The sequence below is a fragment of the Pseudophryne corroboree genome, chromosome 5 (genome assembly GCF_028390025.1).
Source record: "Pseudophryne corroboree isolate aPseCor3 chromosome 5, aPseCor3.hap2, whole genome shotgun sequence".
Lineage (NCBI taxonomy): Eukaryota > Metazoa > Chordata > Amphibia > Anura > Myobatrachidae > Pseudophryne > Pseudophryne corroboree.
The window spans coordinates 416,194,883-416,203,966 of NC_086448.1; the positions used below are offsets into that span (position 1 = coordinate 416,194,883).

The window sequence follows — 9,084 nt, forward strand, 5'->3', positions numbered from 1 at the left end:
AGATACACTCCCAGAGGGCGGCAGCCTAGCGTTTGCAATGCTGCTAAAAGCAGCTAGCGAGCGAACAACTCGGAATGACCACCAATATTCTGTAGTGGAATTTCATCTGGGACGTTTCCTGCTTTTTCTGCATTTGGGAGTTGATGTGGGCCTACGTCTATTGGCCCTCATTCCGAGTTGATCGCTCAGTTTTTCGTTCGCACAACATATTCGCAAAGTTGCGTTAGTGTAGTAAATTTGCGAACATCCGCCCCCAACGTATTTTTGCACAATCGTACGCAGTATTACACAAAGTGGGCGTACGCCAAATGAGAACGCAGCAATGCGAAACCATCGCAGCAATGCGAAACCATCGCATTAACACATACTACATCGTAAAAATACAAAGTTTTAGTAGATTTACACATTCATCTTAAAAGTGCACACTTTTGCGGACAAACGCACCACAATGGTTTTTTTTCCCTATTAAGTGGAATAACACCTTTCAATTAAAAGTCCACAAGCCCTCCTCAATTACGAATCCAATTAGTGAAATGATTTGTAATGTTCATGATCAATTAAGTATTTTTCAAATACCTGAAGAGCACTTTGTAGCCATAATTGGACATCAACATTTAATATTTTTAACTATAAATATAGATGTTTGAAATGTGCCTGGTCTAATGTTTTATGTTTATTTTGGGTGTAGAGTTTTAGTATGTGAATGAAGGTGTTTGCATGTTTATTTAGACAATAACAACATATGTATTTTTAATGTTTTAAACAAACTTACGTTAGATGTATGAAATGTTTAAGGTAATAAATGTCTGATAGGCAATCTGCTGTTCCTTTATTGCATTAATAAATAATAAACACCCGCTTAACTTGAAATATATATTTTTTTATTTATTTGTCATATTTTTTATAATAATAAAAATAGAAAATGTAAAATGAATTTTAACAGTAATTAAGCAAATTTTTGTAGCTGGTCAACATGATCCAGCAAGGCAAGAAGATTTTGGCGCATGTTGGCCAGAATGCCCGCAAAAGTTGTGGGATCTCCAACGGCAACATCTGAAATTAAGAGGTAACATAAACATTAATAACTTACTCACATTACTTATTATACAAGCAAGGCACAAAGCACACTTTAATGCAGGCATGTCCAAACTGCATCCCTCCAGCTGTTGTGAAACTACATATACCAGCATGCCTTGACACAGTTTTGTGGTCAGGGAATGCAAAAGCTGTGTCAGGGCATGCTGGGATGTGTAGTTTCTCAACAGTTGGAGGGCCGCAGTTTGGACAGGCCTGCTTTAATGGCAAAGTTACTACATCATGGCTGTTTTATGGTACAATCATTAGCAGAACAACACACAAGCCTGCTCAGCCTTTTTTTTTTAATTTAAAAGTGTACCAGACCATGGGGTACATTTACTACTATGTGAGTTCTATTTAAGATGGAACGTTGCCCATAGCAAACAAGCAAAAATAAGAATATTATCTTGTAGAAGTGGTTCCAAAATTTTAAAGTATAATCTTATTGGTTGCTATGGGCGACAGCCCATGTTAAAGATAACTACCATCTTCGTCAATGTTACACCATGTTGGCATTCATTCACATCTGGAGTGACGTTTTTTTTTTTTTTAGGGGGTTGGTCCTGCATCATCACACTGCATATCAACATCTTCAGAAGGACAACATATCCTAGCATGACCACACTCCCTGAAAGCTGCCCTTACTAAATAAGGTCAAACAGGTTTGACTTTATCCAATAATCATTTTGTGAGTGTAACTTTCACACCACAAATCATTGTGTCGTTAGGCTGCCTAACAAAGTGAAGCATGTGATTTGTAAGTGCAAATATTAAGAATACACAGGCACAAGTGTAAAACACCAACAACATACTAAACTCCACTCAGGTCTAACTGTTTACCAGAAAACCTAACACATATAAACCCTGTTGTCCTGGCAACCCTGTCGACCTAATGAGTGTCGACCTAGAGTGGACACAAAAAACATTGCACACATAAACACTGTACATATAATGACACTCACAAAAATGTAAATGCAACATGTAGACCATGAAGAATAACTCAAATATTTTTCCTTGGTACAAGAATTCCAACAGTACAACACTGCATGTTTTGTCATTGTAAGTGTAAGTAGGTAATCTTTTTTTTTAAAATGTTAAAACACTTACTTTCCTCTGCAACATGATGACTCCCAGAAATGTCTTCAGGGGCTTCTTCTGCCCATTCACTGGGTGGGGAAGGCGGCTGGATGGGGGAAGGCGGCTGGATGGGGGAAGGCGGATGGATGGGGGAAGGAGGAGGGATTGGGGAAGGAGGAGGGATGGGGGAAGGAGGCTGGATGGGGGAAGGCGGAGGGATTGGGGATGTTATTTCAGAGGGTGGGTCTGATTGAGAGGGCGAGGGGGGCGGAGAGAATGTTAGGCCAATAGAGGGTGAGGGGGGCTGAGAAGGTGATTTGGAAGTAGAAGGAGAAGGGGTATGGGAAGGAGGAGAAGGGGTCACAGAAAGAGAAGGAGAGGTGGGCTGAGAAGGGGAGTGGAAAGTGGAGTGGGCCTGGGAAGCTGAGGGTGACTGGGAAGCTGAGGGGGATTGGGAAGCTGAGGGGGACTGGGAAGCTGAGGGGGACTGGGAAGCAGAGGGGGATTGGGAAGCTGAGGGGGACTGGGAAGCTGAGGGGGATTGGGAAGGGGAGGGGGAGTGAGAAGGGGAGGGGTACTGGGAAGTGGAGGGGGAGTGAGAAGGGGAAGGGGGCTGAGATGGTGCCTCATGTGTTGCTTGCCGTTGTGGTCGTCCTATAATGATATTTGTGTTAAAATTTAATTTGCATGTTAAATTACATACTAAACAATTGTAAATTTCACTGTTCTGTTCCATGTAAAAGACACAGTGTTTTAAAAAAAAAAAAAAAAAAACATTTTAAAAACCTCTTCATGTTGCCCACAGCAAACAAAATGAGTCCAAACAATTATTTGGACGATCATTCCTTAATCTATTCCATTGAGTCATATTGATTGGTCTAGGCAACATCACCAGATCACTATTCAAGCCACCTTATTATATAGACAGCACTGATCAAGTTTTTGGGTACAGTTTCCTGCCTGGTTATTTTTTCTGGAAAACATGCACTTGTTTGGTGACATTTTGCTACAGTCAGTACTGTTTGCCCTAACCACACACACTGTCCTATTGTAAAAAAATGTTCACTCAGTGTTGCAATTAGCCTACCACTTAGTGTAAATTTGCACAATTTATGCTAATAATCTTATGTAATGTAACTTACTGCGTGCATGCATTGCGCGGATTTGCTGCCGGATCTCCGCCAACAGCTCTGGAGTCCTCCTGCGGAGATCACTCCATCTCCTCTCCAACTGTATTATTGTCCGCCTGCTGCGGACGCGAGACCGCAGCAGGCGGCGGACCTCCGCGTAGGCCTCGCGCTTAACCCGATTTGGGATGAAGCGCCCAACGCGGCCTACGCGGCGGTCCATCACCGCAACCAGGACGCGGAGCTCCCGCCTGGTGAAAGGTGCCGCACGCATCATGGCAATGGCGTTTTCCTTATTTGGGCATATATTTATAGTGTCTGCTAGCATGTGATTGGTCCAAAATCTATGCTGTAATTTCTAATAACTTTATTGATCTTTGCAATGCTGGGAAGAGCAGAGTGTTAATTAGCACGAGCGGAAATACGCATTCGCAGAAGGAATTTTAAAAACATTAAAACATAAAACCAAACAAACAGACACAGACACACACACAGTTTTGGGTAAATTTAGATACATATCTGTGTACTCACCACAGTTTGTGTGATCATTCAGCTGGACAGTCACAAAGTGGACAACATTAAGTTTCATTTGTTTGTGTGTTTGTTGAAATAAACAGGATTTTAGGATAGAAAACAAATAAGGACACTATTTAGCAACATGACAGTATTGTTTTTGCAAATAACACATTGTAAGCTTAACGTGTTAACGGATTTTGTGGCAAATAAATATTACATATTCCAACGCAAAAAAATAATTACACAATGGCCTTACAATAGCAAACCAAATGACAAAATTATTCAAAAAACAAAAGCATACTGTGGTTTTATTTTGATTAAAAAAGAGAATCTTAAAACACTATACCTGAAATATTCCGCAACAATGCTTGCCCTGACTTGGCTCCCCCTCCGTGTAACACTCCCCCCACCGAAGTGTCGGACAACCCCTGGCTCCTCATCAGGCAATTCCTCTGTCTGAGGAAGCTCTACGCTACTCCTTACCGCGATGTTGTGTAGTATAGCGCACAGGACCACTAGTTTACTTGCCATCTCCGGCGAATACATGATGTCGCCACCAGTGCGGTGGAGCACACGAAACCGCCCTTTAAGGACCCCAATTGTGCGCTCCACCAGCTGCCTAGTGGCAGTAAGCGCGGAGTTAAATGCCGTCTGTGGTCCTGGCCTGGGATTACGGTAAGGAGTCATGAGCCAGGGGGTGCAAGGATATCCACGGTCTCCTGTTTGATGAGAATAACAAATTAGAAAGAGTATATTTTTTTAAAATTAGTAATTTCAGGCCAAAAATAGTGGGCCAACTCACCCAATAACCACATGTCTGCTCGTTGCCTTGATCTTAATCTGTGCCATATCCCTGATTGTCTAATGACATACGCATCATGGGAGTTTCCGGGAAACTTTGCATTCAGGGAAAGGATCTGGAGGGATGGCCCACAAACAACCATTACATTCAGAGAATGAAACAGTTTCCTGTTTCTAAAAATTTCTTCATTATGTCTTGGTGGCTGAATAGCTACATGTGTGCCATCCACAACCCCAATAACATGTGGGAAGCGACTACCACCTTCCTCAAATTGCCGCTTCACCACATCTAGGGCACCAACATCCAAAGGCATAGCAATAAATTGCTTCACACGCTTTAGGAAAGCACGGCAGACACGCCGCAGGACCTTACTGAACTGGCCCTGCGACATGCCAGCCAGGTCTCCAACCACATGCTGATAAGAGCCTGTAGCCAAAAAATGTAACACAGCAAGGAATTGTGTCAATGGTGGTATTGCTGTAGGATACCGAATTGAAGACTCCAGATCACTCTCTATTATGGAGAGAGTGTCTAGGATTAGATGTGGTGGCAGCCTGTATCTACGCACAACAACATCATCTGGCATCCCAAAAAGTAGGACACGGGGTTGGAAAATTGGTGGCCTAGCACGCCTCCGTTGCCTTGGTTGATGAGGAGCCGGTTGTGGTTGTGGGGCTGGCGGTTGGGGTGGGAGTGCTGCCGTGGGTTGGGGAGGTAGGGCTTCTGCTGCGATAAACACTGACATCACACACTTTAAAAAAATATAACAGATATGTTGAATAAGACAAAAGCAAACCTCAAAAAATATACAACAAAACATTTATTAAAAAAGGGAGTGTCAACTTACTGCAGGAGCATAAGACATATTTTCTGTGTTCAATTCCGGATCAAAATGAAAATGTTAACAAAAAGGGTATAAAAAATATAAAAGTTAGAAAGCTACATATTTTAACAACATTTTAATATAAATATCAAAAAACAATATACTCAGAGCATCAAACACATCACAAACACCTTCAAACAAATAAAGCAAAATAGGCAAAAAAAACCTTACAACACAACAACCAAAGTTATCCCTTTAGTAGCTAGTACAGGCAAGAACAGCACTACTTTGCCCAACAATCCTTGAAATATATTTAACATTTCTTATCAAGATGGCAGACAAACATAAGCAAAACACTTTGAACAAACACAAACAGGCACCAACACAGGCCAAGGGCACTTACCTGCTCCAAAGAAAACAACAGTCAAATTAGTGTTCAAAATCACACTCTTTGAAAACAAAAAAAAGGGGTTACTTCACCCAGATAAATACACCTACAAGAGAACAAAAATGACATTAAAAACAACATAGAGACCATTAACACAAACAGGCACCAACACAGGCCAAGGGCACTTACCTGCTCCAAAGAAAACAACAGTCAAATTAGTGTTCAAAATCACACTCTTTGAAAACAAAAAAAAGGGGTTACTTCACCCAGATAAATACACCTACAAGAGAACAAAAATGACATTAAAAACAACATAGAGACCATTAACACAAACAGGCACCAACACAGGCCAAGGGCACTTACCTGCTCCAAAGAAAACAACAGTCAAATTAGTGTTCAAAATCACACTCTTTGAAAACAAAAAAAAGGGGTTACTTCACCCAGATAAATACACCTACAAGAGAACAAAAATGACATTAAAAACAACATAGAGACCATTAACACAAACAGGCACCAACACAGGCCAAGGGCACTTACCTGCTCCAAAGAAAACAACAGTCAAATTAGTGTTCAAAATCACACTCTTGGAAAACAAAAAAAATGGGTTACTTCACCCAGATAAATACACCTACAAGAGAACAAAAATGACATTAAAAACAACATACTAACATTAGTCCACACAACAGCAACACTGAAGCACAGGTTTAGTTTAAAAAATTGAGAAACCAAATATATATGTGTAAAAAATATTTACAAATAATCTTCAAAAATATAATTTTTAAAAAACATTAGGAACCAGACGAATGCACGAATACTCACAAATGGATTTTCGCAAAAATACTGCTATACCGTCTATATTCTAAACGCGAACAAACGGACAAATGTATGCTTGACAATTACTCACTCTGAAAAGCACAATAGCACCTTAACGCACAGCACAACAAAATCCAAACTGACAAATACAAACTCCAAACTACCAACACTCACAGCGTGCAAAGTAGGCCCTTAAATAAGCAGTGCAATCATTACCAAGATTAACACTGTACACCTGTGTGAATGAATGCCCCGCCCGTAGGTATAAATAAGCACACACCTCGGCGTACACACGTCATCGCAAACATGGCTTCTCATGAGGAAATAGCAGCAGAGATGGCCCGCATTGCAGAGCAGCAGATGGCATTGGCGAAAAAACGCCTAGAGTGCCAGAAACGGATGATGGAATACGCCTCTGCGGATTGTGAAGAGGCAGGACCTAGTACTCTGCAAATGTCTGCTTCTGAGCCCCAACAATTGAGTGGGGATACCCTGCCACACACACATACTGGACAAACTGAGGAGGAATCAGCATTAGCCACACAAACACAACAGACAGAAGCTGCTAGTGAGGAGGAAGATGGTGAGGAGCAGCAGGAAGAAACCTCACAGGCTACCTCCAGACGTAAGAAAAGACAGCCAGCATTCACTAAGAGGGAGTTGCGTGTCTTGGTCACGCAAGCCATGTCCAAAGTACATAGAGGCCCCAAAAACATGGGTGCTGCTACAAAAGATCGCATCTGGAGGGACATCACACATTCTGTGAATGAAGTTGGCTCTGTCGTCAGAACCTCGCAGGAAGTCAGACGACGGTAAGTGCATCTTGCCAGTCCTTTTTCGGTGCTAAGTTGTCTTAAAAATGTAGTGACATGTGATGTTATGTATAGCAAACAGAAGCAGAACATGTGTCCTAGATATTTACATACACAAATAATAATACTCTACTTTGCCCCTCTTTCACAATACATATGTAGGTGGGCCGACTTCAAATCCCGCCTGAAGGCAAAGAGGTCTGCGGAGTGGAATGCCTCAAGGGCTACAGGGGGAGGACCATCTGTCGCTGTGGAGTTTACAGACTTGGAGGAGATGGCGATGGCCTGTGTCAGTTATGAGGAGAGCCAAGGGGTGTCTAATATGGACACGGACCTGCCTGAGATCCTGACGGGACATGACTTGCCAGGTAAGTTTACAGATGTTATAGGGTTTATCTGCGCACTGAGATCCTCAGTGTGTGGACGAGCTGCTAACACTTGCAGGTGACCAGACTACAGATTGTGGAAACAGTTGAGTTACAGTGTAGCGCTCAGTCCTAACTTTTAGTTTTTAACTTAGGTTGAAGTGATATATTCTATGAGTGTGCTTGGTTTAGTTCAATGGGTGTTTTGGATATCTCCAATGGTATATTTTAATACTAAATAATTAAATCCCATAAATGAAATGTCCACATACAGATAATAAATGATAACGTAGGTTTATTATTGTCAATGTTACTAACGGTGAGAGTTATGAGTAACTCTTTGTCTTTATGTAGATTGAGTGTGTGTTGTAGCCTGCGGCGTCCCGCACGGCTGCTGACACTCGTTACTGTTCAAGTCCGTGTTGAAAATATATATAAAAAAGATATAGTGTGTGAAATAAAATAATATATATATATATATATAGCGAAAAAATGTCAAAAAACTGGAACAAAAACAAAAAGCAAAAACAAAAACAAAGCAAAACCCCAGTCGTGGGTTTCTTCACGGTTTGGGTGTCTGGGGTTAATCAGGAAAGCGTCGGTTGCTCCGGACTAGTCTTTCTCTCTAGACTCCGCTTCACATGGCGTGTCCTTGTTCAGACACGCCTGGAAGCCGGAGGGTTCGAGAGGCTGACCTGTCTAGGGTGAAGGGGAAACTCTGTCAGTGCTCTGCGGAGCGACTTCAGGAGTGACCCCCGCCGCATACGGAGACTCACCTTCAGTTTCCTTCTGTTCCCCCGTCGCACCTCGTCACCGACTTCTTCTCTTGGTTTCTCTTCTGTTGCTAGGCAGCGTGGTTGGTTTCCGGGTTTCCCCGATCACGTGACCGGGACTCTGCTCCGTAGTAAGCGCTTGTAGTGATCTTTGTCTGTTTCAGTATTCAGATAGCAGTGTTAGCTCCAATGCGTTTCAGCCTCTAGGGCCTTCCTCTGGGAGAAGTGGATGATTGGAATGGTGTTTTCCAAGTTTTTAAAGGCACATTAGTGTGACATCATAGGTCATGTGATTAAAGTTCCTGCTCGTCATTGGTCTCCTTATTCCTGACCAATGTGTTGCTGTCACATTAGCAAGATATGCTTTCTGTTAGTTTTAGTTTTAAAAGTCAGCAAGGTCTGTATGGATATTGCATTTGTGCAGAAAAAAGTTGCATTTATGCAGAAAAAGTTACTAACTTAAACATATGGACAATATTTTTTGTGACGTTTGGTGTAATTGGTGTATATG

General features: G+C 41.9%; 1 long non-coding RNA gene across 1 annotated transcript; it reads right to left on the reverse strand.

Annotated features, from left to right (window-relative positions):
* Window positions 1-2,742: 2,742 nt before the first annotated feature.
* Window positions 2,743-4,328, reverse strand: LOC134929079 (uncharacterized). The gene is made up of 3 exons (XR_010178262.1): window positions 4,144-4,328; window positions 3,813-3,834; window positions 2,743-2,808 (listed from the first exon to the last, which is right to left on the reverse strand). It is a non-coding gene; the product is annotated as an uncharacterized LOC134929079 (long non-coding RNA).
* Between the last annotated feature and the right edge of the window lie 4,756 nt (window positions 4,329-9,084).